The 18,025-nt window shown below is 40.8% G+C and overlaps 1 protein-coding gene and 1 pseudogene across 3 annotated transcripts in view; one reads left to right on the forward strand and one right to left on the reverse strand.

Moving 5' to 3' along the window:
• Window positions 1-18,025, reverse strand: part of STIM1 (stromal interaction molecule 1) — a 214,824-nt gene that overhangs the window by 76,724 nt on the left and 120,075 nt on the right. The gene's annotated exons all lie outside the window — the stretch shown is intronic.
• Window positions 11,873-13,528, forward strand: LOC140712394 (non-histone chromosomal protein HMG-14 pseudogene; annotated as a pseudogene).

The raw sequence follows: 18,025 nt of genomic DNA on the forward strand, positions 1-18,025 counted from the left end.
CTCACTTACGACATATGATGGGGATATATTCTAAGAAATGCATCATTGTGTCAACATCATAGAGTGTGCTGATGTGTATAGCCTACTACATACCTAGGTTATATGAAATAGCCAATTGCTCCTAGGCTACAAACCCATACAACATGTTACTGTACTGAATATTGTAGGGAGTTGTAACACAGTAGTATTTGTGTATCTAAACATATCTAAACATAAAAAAGATATTGTAAAATATGATATTACAATCTTATGGAACCACATTGTATATGTGGCCCATTGTTGACTGAATGCCCTTATGTGGCATATGACTATATATAAAATATATTTATATATGTATAATTTATATTACATATGTGTATGAATATATATATGTTATACAATTTGGGGTATCTTAAAGGTCGGGAAGTTGGTGCTAAAGGAGCTAATGGAGGCCTCAATCCCCTATCTCTTAGAACTGCTCTTGGATTACATAACTACATGGCAACAATCAGCCAGAGCTATTCCTTCTGAAGAGGCGTGTGCTCTCCATTTTCCCACAGCTCTCACCATTCACAGACTTATGCATATGCATTTATACAGCCCACATTACTCAGTTACAATGCCCTCTGGCCCCTCAGGGGTATAGTTTGTAATTCCTATTGTACACTAAAGTACTATGAGTTTGAAAGCACAATTCAGATATTAATTGAGATTATTATTGGAAGGAGAGTGAGATAAGGAGAGGAAAGTAACAGAAAAAGATTATTGATCAAAGGTGGCCTCTTCTGTGCTCCCATAATGCCTGTGAATACCTTTATCAGTCTTATTAGATGTCTATCTCCCCTGCCAAACCATATACTCCCAACAGAAGTTCCCAGTTACCCAGCCATAAGCATAGCACCCAAGAATATAATACTGAGTATATTGACATCAAATATACTTTGATGTCCAGTATACTTGAAGTAGGCATTACCACATCTTACTCTGAACACTGTCCCACATCCAGCTAATAGTTAACGTCTGATTTAAGACAAAGTTTAAAAGTAACAAAAGGTAATAACATAGCTAAAGAGGCAGCTTTTGGATCCCACTAAAGGGATTTACTATTTCACACCTAGATCAAGCAGCTCTTCTCTCAGGAAGATGTAAGGAGGCTCCCCAAGAGTCCTGCCTTACCATGGAGAATGCAGCATTGGCTAGAACTATACAGCTCAATAGCTCTCCAAAGAGCCAAGGCACCAGCTGTCAGTGAGTATATTTAGTTCCATGCGCCCAGAAAACTGATCTCCCAGGAGGTGGCACAAGGCATAAACCCATCCCAAGTGTTAAGCAGTAGTGAAGTAGTGAGAGTGGGAGCAGAGAAGAGGGGAGACATCTCTCTATAATACAAAACAGGCCCAGCCAGCTTGATTCAACAGAGAACAGAATTCACTGACATAAAGCCAGAAGAAGAGCAGCACACCTTTGGGTACAGCAATCTGGATGGCTTTCCTGGGATCTTCCTTAGAATCAATAACTCTTCCCTCCCCTTTCCAACCTCGTTCCCTAATACTTACCTTCCACATTTCCCAAATCAAATCGTACCACCTCCATTCCCACTTTCTCTGCTGCTCTCCAACACCCCCCCCCCACCCCAGCCCACAAGATTTAGAACCCTACATTAGTCCATTCTTACACTGCTATAAAGAAATACCTGTGGCCAGGCACAGTGGCTCACACCTGTAATCCCAGCACTTTGGGAGCCAGATGTGGGCAGATCACTTGAAGTCAGGAATTCAAGACCAGCCTGGCCAACATGGTGAAACCCCATCTCTACTAAAAACATAAAAAATAGCTGGCATCATGGCTTGTGCCTGTAGTCCCAGCTACCTGGGAGGCTGAGGCAAGAGAATCGCTTGAACACAGGAAACAGAGGTTGCAGTGAGCCGAGATTGTGCCACTGCACTCCAGCCTGGGTGACAGTGTGAGACTCCACCAAAAAAAAATTTAAAAAGGAAGAAAAAAAGAAATACCTGAGACTGGGTAATATATAAGGAAAAGAGGTTTAATTGGCTCACAGTTCCACAGGCTGTACAGGAAGCATAGCAGCTTCTGCTTCTGGAGAGGCCTTGGGAAACTTACAATCAAGGCAGAAGGTAAAAGGGAAACAGACACACTTTACACAGCCAGAGCAGGAGGAAGAGAGAGCAAGGGGGCAGGTGATACCACACTTTTAAAGGACCAGATCTCATGAGAACTCACTCACTATATAAGAGGGGATGGTGCTAAATGATTCATGAGAACACCACCCCGATAATCCAATCACTCCTACCAGGCCCCATCTCCAGCACTGGGGATTACAACTCAACATGAGATTTGGTGGGTACAGAGAACCAAGCCATATCAAACCCATAAGTCACATGTTCCAGATCTGAAAAGTTCACCAACTCTTATTCACCTCTTGAACATCTAGCAAGGAATCATACCATATTTCAGGTACAATAGCTCTAAATGTCATTTACAGAGTTCTAGGACATGGATGTTTCATGGGTGAAATATCTGTCTCCACTGAGATCAGAAGTTGTTGCTCATGGGCAGGGATAGGGCAGTCATTTCTCACTTATCTTTGTATATCTAGTCTCTTTTCTGTCAGTCTATCTACCATATTGGACACCAGAACGATCTTAAAGTAAATATCTATTCCAATTCCCTTACTTAACATCTCATGGCTCCCCATTACCTACAAGATAAAGCCTTAGCTTCTTGGCCTGACATTCAAGGCCTTTTACAATATTAACTTCCTGCCGGGCGCGGTGGCTCAAGCCTGTAATCCCAGCACTTTGGGAGGCCAAGACGGGCGGATCACAAGGTCAGGAGATCGAGACCATCCTGGCTAACATGGTGAAACCCCGTCTCTACTAAAAGATACAAAAAATTAGCCAGGCGTGGTGGCGGGCGCCTGTAGTCCCAGCTACTCGGGAGGCTGAGGCAGGAGAATGGCGTTAACTCGGGAGGCGGAGCTTGCAGTGAGCTGAGATCCGGCCATTGCACTCCAGGGTAGGAGACAGAACGAGACTCCGCCTCAAAAAAAAAAAAAAAAAAAAAAAAAAAAAAAAACAATATTAACTTCCTAGGGACCTTCCTGGCCACTCTTCCTCCCTACCAGACACCTTACACACCAGATATTGGTCAGAAAACTATGTCCATAAGCCAAATCCAGTTTGCTGTTTGTTGGTTTTGAAACTGAGTCTCCCTCTATTGCCCATGCTGAAGTGCAGTGGCGTGAACATGGCTCACTGCAGCCTCCTGTGCTTAAACAATCCTCCTGCCTCAGCCTCCCGAGTAGCTTGGACTACAAGCACAGGGGCTAATTTTTTCTTTATTTTTTGTAGAGACAGAGTCTTACCATATTGTCCAGGCTGGTCTTAAACTCATAGACTCAAGCAATCCTCCTGTCTTGGCTTCCCAAAGTGATGGGATTACAGGCATAAGCCACCATGCCCAGCCAGTTTTCATAAAGTTTTACTGAAACATAGCCAGGCTCATGCACTGATGTATATTTTCTGTGGCTGCTTTCATGCTACAAAGGCAGAGTTGAGTATTTGTAACAGAGACTCTATGGTTATCAAAGTCTAAAATAATTACTATCTAATCCTTTACAGAAAAAGTTGCCTGCTCTAGACACATCAAGCCATTTCCTGCTCCTTGACCAAACCATGATCTTTTATACCCCCAAGATTTTGCACAAGGTGCTCCATTTAAAACGCTTTCTCCCACTTTTTGTCTATTAAAGAAAAAGTCACCGCCTTCTGTGAAGTTTTCTAGATCTCTCCCATGTGAGTTCATTGCCCTATCCTATTTGTTCCCTTAGTTCTCAGGGTATACATCAATGACAGTACTTATCCCAATATTCTACGATTACTATTTAATTATCCCCCTCTTACTCTCCCTAAGCAACTCAAAAATAGAGACTATATTTTATTTATCATTTATTCTTCACCCAGCATCTTGCAAATTTTCTGGAATACATAAATGAATTCTCCATAAATGAATAGCTCCATAAACCCATCTCCAAGCCTAGGGACTGGCACAGAGCAGGGTGTGTGGTTATTAAATAACTAAAGGAGTGTCTCTGGAGTTTGTTCTGTAACATGTAGCAGAGAGCTTAGCTTACAATAGCTAGTCAAGACATAATTGTCTGTTGAATAGAAGAAAGAAAAAGGTCCCCAAATTGTCAGCCTATCTAAAACAAAGATATTTAGCCAGGAGCCAGAGAATTACACTAGCTTGGATTCGATGTAGCATGATACTTTAGAGTTTGATTCTAGACCCGGTTGCCTGGGTTTGAATCCTCGTTCCACCACTTAGTTTCAGCGTGTAACTTGCATCATTTGTAAAATGAAGATAGTAGCACAAAAACCTAACAACCCTCAAGTTGAGGGAAGCATAAATGAGTAAATTCAACTAAATACCTTAGAATAGTGCCTGGCACAAAAATAAGCTCTCGTGTGTGTGTGTGTGTGTGTGTGTGTGTGTGTGTGTGTGTGTGTGTAATATGTTTTAAGAAGGATTAAAGATACTAAGAATGTACAATCCTAGGGCCCACTATTACAGTGATGCATGATCCCTCATATGTAAGGAAGACCTACAGAGGGGATAGAAAATGAATATTTTCTAAGTGCTTGCTATATAAAGTCCACGTGTCAAGAGGTCAGAAATGGAGACAGTAAAGACAAGACATCGTAGTCTACTAACCTCTAAGGTCCTTTCTGTTCTACTCTATGATTCTTTGAAAGCTTTTAAAGTTTTAACTCCATTTAAAATCAAAACTTTACAACTTTATGCAAGACCCTCCCTCCTCTATGGGCTGGCCTTCCTCAATGCATCAATTGCCACTTCCTCCCATTCCCAATGATAATGAATTCCCAATTCCCAATGATAATGAATTACTTAAAACTCTCTGAAAGTACCAGGCTTTTTACCAGTACAATATCTTTGTACATGCTATTCCCTAACTTAAAACATTCTCCTTATCACTCCTAGTCATCTGTTGAGATCCAGATTATGTGTCAGTGACTGTAACATGGGAAGAGCTGACTTAGGGCATCCTCTTCTGCAACTGTATCACAGTGTTCACTCTTAAAATTTTATTTATTTTTTTTTACAGACAGGGTTTTGATATATTGCTAAGGCTGGTCTTGAATTCTGGGCTCAAGAAATTCTCCCACCTCAGCCTCCCAAGTAGCTGGTACTACAGGTGCAAGCCATTGTGCCTCACCGTATCCACTTAATAAATTATAGTGTCCTTATCTGTTTTATGGCTATCTCCACCACTAGGGGAACTTCTTCAAAGGCAGCAACATTACCTTTCCTTTTACTCCTTTATTGCCAGCACCTGGCACATACACAGATACAGAGAATCCCTCTGAGGTCAATGAGAAAGCTCAGTGCTTGTCATGGAATCATCATTGATGCCTCACCAAAACATTGGGCACATGACACAGGTCAAATCCTAGAGGCAGCATTAAAAGTTTCAGCTTGCCAGGTACCTGGTCAGAATGGCAAATACAGGGAAACTCTAACATCTCCAGTCTTACAAACTGTCAGAACCAAAGTATCCAAGCTAGCCAAGGACTACTGTCTGGGGAACCTTTGTTTTATGAAAGGAGGACAGAAATAGATCACTAATTAGAAAATATTTCCCCAAAGGGAAGAGGTTATCTTCTTAATTGGGGTCAATACTGCCACATTTATATAGGATGAATGCACAGCACTGGAGAAAATGCATTATGAGAAAGGACAGTTACAAAATTGATGGGTTAGAAGGGACTTCTAGTTTGACAGCATGAGAAGCTCCACAGACCCACTCTCCAGTAAAACTAGTGAAACTTATTTTTCAAAAGCAACCATTTAAAGTTTCTGGAAATGGTCTTAAAGGCACACAGCCAATGAAGAAACATATGCTCAAGAAAATCTAAGAACAGCGAGAGTCCACAATATTTAACCTGTTCCCTGCCTTGCCTCTCCCAACTCAAGGACACAGAAACTCCACTCCACACTGAGGCAGCTAAAAACACAGACCTTCTCTCTCAAGCTCCCTGTTGAAGGGTTAGCTGCCTGGAATGTCCTGAGCAGGATATTAGCATTTCTGATCCTTCCCCCAGCTACATGTTACTGAGGCTAAGTTGTAAGTGAGTGCAGCTAAAAGGTGGGCCTCTTTTATCCCGTTTAACCCCTACTCATATGACAGGAGCTTTACCTTGGATGCAGTGCCACTGAGAATACTGGAGCCACAACTGGCATTGCCCTGGCTCATAAGATTGTTATTACACTCTGGGAGAAGCAAATCAAAAAGACCTGAGGCTACTGCCACCCCTCCAAGTCTTCAGCTCCTACAGTGGTGGTGTCACTCAGAAGCATGTCATTGTCCCCCACCCCAGCTCCAGAACCATGACTCAAAGATTTTGCCTGGCAGAGAAAGCAGGCTATAAAACAAAGAGCTCTGAATCTCTTCCCAGGGAAAATGACCTCATCTGCAACAGAGTGTAGAGAAGTTCAAGACTAAGGGTAGGATACTCTCAAAATGAAAGTAGAAGTTGTGGTGAAAGGAAAAGATTAGTAGATTCATTGGAGATACAGGCTAAACTGTAGACTAGAGAATTTGCTGGAGATAACTAGGGAAAGAGACAGCTGGGAGGAGTCTCTTGGGGTAAGAACAAATTTCACCAGCCTGGGCAACATAGGGAGACCCCATCTTTACAAAAAAATTTAAAAATTAGCCAGGCCACCTGCACATCCTGCACATATATACCAGAACTTTAAAAAAAAAAAAAAAGCCAGGTGCAGTGGCACACACCTGTGGTCCCAATTACTCAGGAGGCTGAGGTAGGAGGATCAATGGAGTCCAGGAGTTTGAGGCTACAGTGAGCCATCATCATGCCACTGCACTTTAGCCCAGGTGAAAGACTGGGACTCTATCTCCAAAAACAAACCAACAAAGAACAAATTTCAAACACTGACCTCAGGAACTTTCCCTTCAAAGGAACCCTAATATAATTGGATTAGTCTAGGAAGCAATTTATGCCTCAGGGCATTGTTGAAAAGAGCAGAGCAATCAGATGGCAATTAGTGAACCCAAAAAGCTGGGTGTGGCCAGGGAAAGAGACAAAGTTCTGCCCAAACCATTATCATCCAAATACGACTGTGGGCATACCAAAGTCCTCTGAGGAGCAACATCAGAGGATTTACACTGTGGGAGGAGGGGGATCAACCACTTAAACAATCTAGCCAGTCATTAAATAAATAAACAAGCAAATAATAATAAGCCCCAGAGGAAACAGACAAGTACCCAAAGTTGCTACAATATATTATCAAAAATGTTCAGCTTCAAATAAACAAACAAAAAACAAAACAAAAAAACAAAGAAACAGGAAAGTGTTACCCACATACCAGAAAAAAAGGAGGCAACAGAAACTCTCAGTAAGAGGGACCAGATGTCAGATTTAACAGAAAAAGACTACAAATTAGCCATTATAAATATGTCCAAAGACCAAAAAAAAGAAAATCATGATTTTTAAAGAGGTAAAGGAATGCATGATGTCAATGTTGCATTAAATAAAGAATGTCAATAAAGAGACAGAAATTATTGTTTTAAAAAAGAACCAAATGGATGTTCTGGAGTTGAAAAGTACAATAACTGAAGTGGATTAGGAGAGGGGCTAAATAGTAGATCTGAACTGGCAGAAGAAAGAATAAGCACACTTCCAGAGAGACTGATAAGAGATTATATAATCCTAAAAACATAGAGAAAAAGGAATGAAGAAAATAGGCCGGGCGCGGTGGCTCAAGCCTGTAATCCCAGCACTTTGGGAGGCCGAGGCGGGTGGATCACGAGGTTAGGAGATCGAGACCATCCTGGCTAACATGGTGAAACCCCATCTCTACTAAAAAAAAAAATACAAAAAAAAAAAAAGAAGAAAGAAAAATGAACTGAGCCTCAGAGAAATGTAGAACACCATTAATCACACCGATGTATGTATAATACGAATAGCAGAAAGGGAAGATAAAGAAAAAGGAGCAGGAAGACTCACACCTGTGAGAGGCCAAGGTGGGTGGACTGCTTGAGGCCAGGAGTTAAAGACCAGCCTGGACAACATGGCGAAACCACATCTCTACTAATGTAGGTGTGGTGGTGTATGCCTGTGATCCCAGCTACTTGCGGGGGCTGAGACACGAGAATCGCTTGAACCCAGGAGGAAGAGGTTGGAGTGAGCTTAGATTGTGCCACTGTACTCCAGCCTGGGTGACAGAGTGAGACTATGTCTCAAAAAAAAAAAAAAAAAAAAGAAAGAAAGAAAGAAAGAAAAAGGAGAAGGAAAAATATTCAAAGAAATAATGGCTGAAAAACCTCCCAACGTGTTTTTAAAAACATTAATCTACCCATAACGAAAATCTAATAAACTCCAAATATGATAAATGCAAAGAGATCCACAAATAGACACATTAAGTAAAATGCTAAAAGCAGTGAGAAAACTTTGAAAGCAGCAAGAGAAAAATGACTCATCACACACATGTGAACCCCAGTAAGATTAACAGTTAACTTCTCACCAAAAATAATGGATGCCAGAAGACAAAGGGATAACATAGTCAAAGGGCTCACTGAAGTGAGGGGATGTCAACCAAGAATTGTATATCCGGCAAAACTCTCGTGAAAAAATGAAGGTAAAAAATAAAGACAATTCCGGAATAAAAAAACACTGAGAAAATTCATTGCTAACTGACACACCTTACAAAAAAATACTAAAGGAAGCTCTTGAGGCTGGTAAGTGACCCCAGATAGTACTTTGAATCTGTACAAAAAAGTACCAACACTGAGACAGGTACTGTTCTAGGTACTGGAGATATAGCAGTGAAAAAAGCAGATCCCTTTCCCTTATAAACTTTATATTACAGGCAATAAATAATAAAACAATAAGTGATTAAATAATAAAATTCAGATGATAAGTTCTTAAAAATTATTTTAAAAAGTGATTCATAATGAAGATCTAGGTGCCAGGAATGGCGTAGAGGTGCAGATTTCATTATTAAATAGGGTGGTCTGAGAAAGGTCTCTTTGATAAGATGAAGTATGACAACCGACAAAGAATATTTTGGGGGAGTTTTGTTTTGTTTTGTTTTTTGTTTTTTTGAGACAGAGTGTCCCTCCATTGCCCAGGCTGGAGTTCAGTGGCACAATCTCTGCTTACTACAACCTCCACCTCCTTGGTTCAAGCATTTCTCCTGCCTCAGCCTCTCGAGTAGCTGGGACTACAGGCATATGACACCACGTCCGGCTAATTTTGTATTTTTAGTAGAGACAGGGTTTTACCATGTTGGCCAGGCTGGTCTCAAACTCCTGACCTCAAGTGATCTGCCTTCCTCGGCCTCCCAAAGTGCTGGGATTACAGGCGTGAACCATCATGCCCAGCCACAAAGTATATTTCATATGGAAATATGAGGGCATAAACTAAATATCTAAGGAAACGATAGTCCAGGCAGGGGCAAGAGCTAGAACCAAGGCCCTAAAGCAGGGATACAAAAGAGTATGAAGGAACACCAAAGAGTGTGGCTACAGTGAGTGACAAGGGGAATATAAGTCAGAGAGGAGATCAGAATAAGTGGGGACCAGATCACAGAGGGCCTTGCTAACTTTTGTGGAGACTGTGGCTTTCACATCAAACAAAAAATGAAGTTATCACAAGTTTTGAGCAGAGCAAAATGATCTGGTTTACGTTTTTGTTTTGTTTTGTTTTATTTTTCAAAAAAGCTCTCTAGCTGCTACACTGAGAATAAATGTAGATAAGGCTATCTGCTCGGAGACTACTGAGCCTTGGTGCCTGCAGTGGAATGATAGTGAGAAATGATTCTATTTTGGATATATTTTAAAGGGAGAACCCACAGGATTTACCAATAGATGTGGAGTTGACAAAATAATGAATTATTTAGAATATTTTTTGCCCAGGCAATTGAAACAATGGACTTGCCTTCAACTGAGATGAGGAAGGCAGTGTATACAGCAGGTTTTGGATGAGATAATATTTAGAATCCAGCTTGGTGCACATTAAGCTTCAGATGCCTTTAAAACTCTTAGAAGAACACACAGGGGTAAGTCATCACGACCTTGGATTTGACAATGGTTTCTTAGACATGACCTCAAAAGCATGAGCAGCAACAACAGCAAAAAAATAAATAAACTGGACTTCATCAAAATTAAAAACTTCTGTGCTTCAAAGGACATGATCAAGAAAGTAAAAAAGCAACCCACAGAATGGGAGAAAATATTTTCAAATCACATATCTCATAAGGGATTTGTATCTAAAATATATAAAGAACTTTAACAACTCAATACCAAAAAGACAACCCAATTTAAAAATGAGCAAAGGTTTTTAATTTTATTTAAAAAATTTTTTTGAGACAGAGTCTCAATCTGTCACCCAGGCTAAAGTGCAGTGGCCCAATCTCAGCTCAGTGCAACCCCCGCATCCTGGGTTCAAGCCATTCTCATGTCTCAGCCTCCTGAGTAGCTGGGATTATAGGCACACACCACCATGCCTAGCTAATTTTTGTATTTTTTTGTAGAGACCAAGTTTTGCCACGTTGGTCCAGCTGGTCTCAAACTCCTGGCTTCAAGCAATCCGCCTGCCACCCAAAGCACTAGGATTACAGGTGTGAGCCACTGTACCAGGACGCAAAGTTATTATTAAAAACTTAAAAAAAAAAAAAAAAAAAGATGTTGGTAAGGCTGCAGAGAAAAGAGAACACTTATATACAGTTGATGGAAATGCAAATAGTCCAGCCACTGTGGAAAGCAGTTTGAAGATTTCTAAGAGTACTAAAAATAGAACTACCATTCGATCCAGCAATTCCATTACTGTATACATACCCAAAGGAAAATAAATTATTCTACTAAAAAGATATGTGCACTTATATGTTCGCTGCAGCACTATTCACAATAGCAAAGACATGAAATCAACCTAGATGCCATTAATTAATGTGGTACAGGCCAGGCACGGTGGTTCACGTCTGTAATACCAGCACTTTGGGAGGCCAAGGTGGGAGGAGAGCTTGAGCCCAGGAGTTCAAGACCAGCCTGGGCAACATGGCAAAACCCTGTATCCACAAAACAGTACAAAGAAATTAGCCAGGCAGTGGTGCATGCCTGTAGTTCCAGCTACTCAGAAGCTGAGGTGGAAGGATCACTTGAACCCAGGAGACTGAGGCTGCAATGAGCCAGAATCATGCCACTGCACTCCAGCCTGGGTTACAGAGCAAGACTCTGACTCAAAAAAAAAAAGAAAAGAAAAGAAAAAAGAAAGAAAGAAAATGTGGTACATATTGACCATGAAAAGCAATGAAAATCCTTTGCAGCAACATGAATGCAGCCGGATGCCATTATCTTAAGTGAATTAGTGCAGACACAGAAAACCAGATATTGCATGTTCTCACTTACAAGTGGGAGCTAAATCTTGGGTACACATAAACACAAAGATGTGAACAATAGATACTGGGGTCTCCAAAAGGACTGGGGATAGGGAGAAGGACTGAAAAAATTCCCATTGGATGCTACGGTCACTATCTGCATAAGAAAATCAATAGAAGCCCAAACCTCAGTATCACGTAATATACCCTTGTAACAAACCTGCACATGTACTCCATGAATATAAAATTAAGATGGAAATTTTTAAAAATAATAATAAAAAAATAAATGAGCAAAGGATCTGAGAAAATATTTCTCTAAAGAAGATATACAAATAACCATTAAGCACATGAAAAGATGTTCAATTCCGTTAGTCATCAGAGAAATGTAAATCAAAATCATAATGAGATATTACTTTATACCAACTAGGATGACTGTAATCAAAAAGTCAGACAATAACAAGTGTTGATGAGCATGTGGAGAGATCAGATCCCTCACACACTGCTGGCAGGAATGTAAAAATGGTTTAGCCACTTGAACCATTTTTATATGGAAAATACTCTGGCAGTTCCTAAAACAGGTAAACAGAGTTACCATATGACCCAGCAATTCTATTCATATGTATGTACCCAAGAGAAATAAAAGTATATGTCCAAACAAAACATAAAACACATGTCCACACAAAAACTTATACATGTCTATAACAGCAGTATTCATAATAGCTAAAAGGTGAAACAAACCAGATGTCTATAAATTGATGAATGGCTAAACAAAACTGGTATGTCCATGCAATAGAATATTATTTGGCCATGAAAAGAAATAAAATACAGATATATATACATGAACATGTACAGGCAGTACTGATACAACATGAATGCACCTTGAAAACACGCTAAGTGAAAAAAGCCAGTTACAATGGACCACATATTATATGACTGTATTTACATGAAATGTCCATAATAGGCAAATTACAGAAAGAGAAAGTAGATGCATGGTTGCTTAGGGCTGGGGGAAATGCGGGGAGAGAACAATAGCTAATGTGTATGTGGTTTATTTTTGAGGTGACAAAAATGTTTTTAAATTGACTGAGGTGATAGTTGCACATATCTGTGAATATACTAAAACCCACTGAATTGTATACTATACGGGAGAACTGCACAGTATGTGAATTCTTCCTCCAAAAAGCTGTTTGTTTTTTTTTTTAATTGATAGGTTACACTAGGCCAGATAAACTTTTTCTGTAAAGAGCCAGACAGTAAATATTTTATGCTTGGTGGTCGCAACTACTCAACTCTGCTGTTCTTGCGTAAAAGCAGCAATAGACAATATGTAAACGAATGAGAGTGGCTGTATGCCAATAAAACTTTACGGACTCTGAAATTTCAATTTCATATAAATTTCACATCTTGAAATTCTTCTTTAGTTTTCCCCCTAAACTATTTTAAAATGTAAAAATCAGGGTTCTCCCATCACCCTTGCTGTGGGTCTCAGCAGCCGGGCGGCGGGAGGAGCGGCAGTGACCAGGCAGCCCAGCTTCGCCAAGGCTCTCCCTGCGCCACGGCTTGCAGACATCCCGCAGGCGCCCTCCACGCCGCCAGGATGACTAAGAGGAAGGTCAGCTCCGCCAAAGGTGCCGCCAAGGAAGAGCCCGAGAGAAGATAGGCGCGGTTGTCTGCTAAACCTGCTCCTGCAAAAGTGGAAGCGAAGCAGAAAAAGGTAGCAGCAAAGGATAAATCTTCAGACAAAAAAGTGCAAACAAAAGGGAAAACGGGAGCAAAGAGAAAACAGGCCAAAGTGGCTAACCAAGAAACTAAAGAACATTTGCCTGCAGAAAACAGTGAAAAGAATACTGAGGAGAGTCCAGCCTCTGATGAAGCAGGAGAGAAAGAAACCAAGTCTGATTAATACCACACATCATGTGTTATCAGTGGTCCCTGTCTCCCTTCTTGTACAATCCAGAGGAATATTTTTATCAACCATTTTGTAAATACAAGTTTTTTAGTAGTTCTAGAAACATTTTTTAGAAGGAGGGAATCCCACCCCATCCCAATTTTTAAGTGTAAATGCTTTAAGAGGTGCAATCATTCACTGGTTGTTTATTTTTTGGTACAACCAGAAAATAGTGTGGGATTTTGAATCAAGGGAGGCTTTAACTATCTTTGGTGTCAGCTTAACACTCGATAGATGGGGGGTTAGTTTTTATATCCTATAATACAATGCACATTAAATGACAATATGGAGTCAGTCCTGCATTTAATGTCTTGAACATTTTAAATTACTTCTATGTTGTTTTTTGGTAGAATTGTTTCCTAAAGAAAACCACTCCTTGATCATGGCTCTCCCTGTCAGAACTGTGTGTACTCTGTAACATCTTTGGTTGTGGTAGTCCTGTTTTCCTAATAACTTGGTTACTCTGCTGTGCTGTGAAAGATTAAAAATTTGAATATGTAGTGTACATGCTATTCAGTTGTGAATTGGTGGGATGTATGTAACAGCTTATCAACATGTGAGGATGCCGGTACTTGATAGCCTCTTTTTTTTTTTTTTTTTTTTTTTGAGACGGAGTCTCGCTCTGTCGCCCAGACTGGAGTGCAGTGGCCAGATCTCAGCTCACTGCAACCTCCGCCTCCCGGGTTTATGCTATTCTCCTGCCTCAGCCTCCTGAGTAGCTGGGACTACAGGCGCCCGCCACCTCGCCCGGCTAGTTTTTTTTTTTTTTTTTTTTTGTATTTTTTAGTAGAGATGAGGTTTCACCAGGTTAGCCAGGATGGTCTCGATCTCCTGACCTTGTGATCCGCCCGTCTCGGCCTCCCAAAGTGCTGGGATTATAGGCTTGAGCCACCGCGCCCGGCCTTGATAGCCTCTTAAGGACAATTTGCTTCCAAATTCTAAGCTGGAAAGTCACTGGAATAACTTTAAAAAAAGAATTACAATACATGGCTTTTTAGATTTTCGGTATGTATATTAATAATTGCGTACAAATTGAAATGTCTGTACTGATCCTCAACCAATAAAATCTCAATTATGAAAGAAAAAAATTTTTTAATCATTTTTAGTTTGCAGGCTATACGAAAAAACAGTTTGCTGATCCCTGAACTAGATATAATAAATCCACCCTCTGCTCTGGCTTCAGGTGCTAGGGAAATCTCTCTCCCTGACAATCCCCACGAACAAAAGGCAACTTCGATTCCACGCTCAGTTTTCCCTCATGCTACCATCCCTATACATGGCTTTCCAACACCCTGAGAGGATCACAAACCCAGCCAAACACTCAACAGCAGGAAAACCTCTAGGACTCCATTTCCAAAATAGAACAGCCACTTCAATTGACTTGGCAAAAAGAGTTAGAGCTCACCATGTGTTTCTTATAAATGACACTCACCTTTAGGCAGTAGTATGGGAAGAAGCTTAAGGACAAAGAATATAAGAATAAAACGAACTCATGCCTCTCCCAAGAAGCTTCTGGCATCTAATCAACTCTAAGAGGGAGGATTTAGGCTTATGCGTCAATGAGCAATACAAAATATATATACACACTCTGTGTGTGTGTGTGTCTGTGTGTGTGTGTGTGTGTCCTTAAGGACAAAATATCCTATTAGAGTACTGTACCACACAAGAGAAGGCAGAAGAATAGTGCAGGCATTAGGAGTTCCAGAAGACTCTGTTAAGCAGCATTTGTTCTTTCATTTGCCTAACCAATTATTTACTGAATAGTTACTATGTGACAGGTCTTGTGTTGAGATCCAAGGACACACAGATTAATCAGACATATTGAAAGCATCTGGGTGAGACAGATATATAGAAGAGAGTCTGTCCTTGAAGGAAAGAACCACTGTTCTATGTGGAGGAAAGTGTTATCACTCAATCCCAAAGACAGAGCCCAGCAACTTTCTCTCCAGCCCCACACTGCCTGAGACCGCACAAAGTTTTGCACTCTCAACTGATCACACAGCTTGGTCAACATCCAGAGAAATCACAAAGCTTATGAAGTGTAATACAGGAAAAAGAATTTCACAGATAATGTCTTGAATCACATTTCTGACACTGACCACTACATCACCTAGAACCTGTAAAATGCAAACTACCTCATAGTTACAATGTGGAGAAAAGGAGATAATTTAAGGCACAGTCCCCCATAGTGCCTATATGTAGAAGATGCTTCATATGTGTTTGACTATTCTGAACCTAGGTCCCCTTGACAAGGGGGCTCATACTATTTATACCAGTTTATCTGAGGAGAAACCTAGTGTCTGAGGATAAACAAGAATAAATAGCATGATCCCCCTTGTCAAGGGACCCAGCAAGTTCTGATCTTACCAGTGACTTCCCAGAGACTTCTAATCTTACCTCTGCCTCCTCAAGACACCAAGTGGCTAGATAAAAGAGGGCATGGCTCTCATCCAGCCAGTGCCAAAGTGCTGAGGTATATGCCTATGTGGATCTATACCTGAGAAGGCCTGATGCATGTTGGGTACTGACAAAAAATTACAAGAAACTGGATAACACAACAACTATAGAAATTTGCACACAGCTCTATGGTTTACAAAAAAAAAGATCTTTTTCAAGCCTCACATCAGCCATTGAAGGTATATGTTACTGGTGTCCCTATCTTATAGATGAAGTAACTATTCTCTAAATACCTCCCTACTTGATGTCTCCCAGAGTTGCCATATTTTTTGTCTCCTGCCTTTACTCGTTAAGTTCCCCTCTCCTGGAATGTTCTTCTTCCTTTCTTCATCTAGTAAACTCCTGCTCATCTTTAAAAACCAAGTTCCAACTTCACCTCCTCTGCAAAACCTGCTCCTGACATACCTTCAGTCAGAATTAGGACCAGCTCTGTTTACTTCCAGCTTTTCAACTTTAGGATGAAATCCAAGTTCCTCAGTATGGCACACAAATCTGGCTAGAGCCTGCCTTTCTAATCTTATTCCCAGCCTCTCCCTCTCTGCCCCACTATTACATTTGCTCAAGTTAAAAGAACCACTGAACCACAGATTCCCAAGGACATCATACTTGTTACTCCACATGATGTATCACGCTCAGCCCCCTCCCCATGTAAACCCCTATTCACTTCCAAAAATTCATCTCAGGCAATACCTTTTCTGGGAAGTGTTTTCTGTCTCCTCAGATGGGTTAACTCTTTTCTGCACTTCCAGAGCATGCAGGGCTCATCTCTTGTTACAATCTCTATGGGGATAGAATACGTATGTTTTTCTGTCTCAGTAAGTGAAGTAAGATCTTTGTAGGTAGGAAATTCATCTTAATAGTCTTTAAATGGGTATGCAAAGCATATCCAGCATCCAGCACAAACCACACACTAAATATGTTTGAAGAAAAAAGAGAGAAAGAAGGCAAGCAGCACATCAAAAAGAAAGATTTCAAAGGAGGTATTTATAAGTGAGGAGAAGAATACAAGAGTGAATGAAAGGAAACTCACTGGACTTAAGTGAATCAGACAATTCTTCTTAATGCTATGAAGTACAAGTACACTGAATGTGAGGCATATGCAGACACAGACATGCACAGAAGGACTTGAAAAAATACATATATAGTCAAACAAACACAAACACCAGTTAGGTCTGAAGGGAAGCAGGGCCTTGGGAGCCAGCTGCCAATTCCTCCTTGGACAGGAAGAGTCAGAAGTTTTTAATACCTGAAACATGGCTTTTCTCTCTCTGCTAGCTTGACTACTCCTGGCTGCTAGACGATACCTGCATTCTGCCTACCACTTTGTGGGACCCAGATTCTGTCTAGACTAACAGCATCTTTGGGCTGCTAATTACATTTCTGGCTCTGCTTTTTCTTCCAGGTCCTGTGTCCTATACCTCAGGCCAAACCCTTTGTCCCTAACCTCCTTGATCCTCAACCTCCTTTATGGGCTTTCTTTCAGCCCCTACTTCCTTGGCTCAGTGTTCCTCTTCTCCTTCCACTTCTTGTCATACACAGACACATCTAAATACAGAAAGACATATACCCACACAAGCACAAAATGATGTATACACACATACAAAAAAAACCGCACACAAAGGCACATATAGACATATACACATATATAGACATATACACAAACAAGTCTTACAAATATATCTCATCCCTGTCATCGACAGGATTATCATCCAGAATAGACAAAGCAGACTCAACAACAAAGAGAGGGGGAAGGAAAACAACAGTCTGCTTAGTGAGAAAGAATTTCCCTATCTGTCAAAGCAAGCCACCATCAGGTTTTCCTGGAAACATGAGGGGTACCATCTGGGGGAGCTGCTGCCTCATCTTGTGTCTGGCTAAGGTACTGGGACAGATTGCAAACTATGCCTACTCTTACTGATATGTAGCTCAGCTTGTCTGGAAACTGGTACCTTTGCCTGCGTGCTGGCTGACAATGTGGTTTCTGCTATACCAGTACATATAAGATCACTGCACCCTGATTCATCTCCCACAGGTCGTGTGCATACTACCATTACAGCCCTTAAAATGTGCTATTGTCACTGCCTGTTTATATATTTGTCTCTCTCACTAGCCTAGGGCTTGTTAATGGCAAAGAGTATCCTATTTTCATCTCTACTTTACACATGAGCAAAGTGAGTCTCCAAATCACTTAGCCATACACTTAGT

This window comes from Chlorocebus sabaeus, chromosome 1, assembly GCF_047675955.1.
Source record: "Chlorocebus sabaeus isolate Y175 chromosome 1, mChlSab1.0.hap1, whole genome shotgun sequence".
In the NCBI taxonomy this organism is placed as follows: domain Eukaryota; kingdom Metazoa; phylum Chordata; class Mammalia; order Primates; family Cercopithecidae; genus Chlorocebus; species Chlorocebus sabaeus.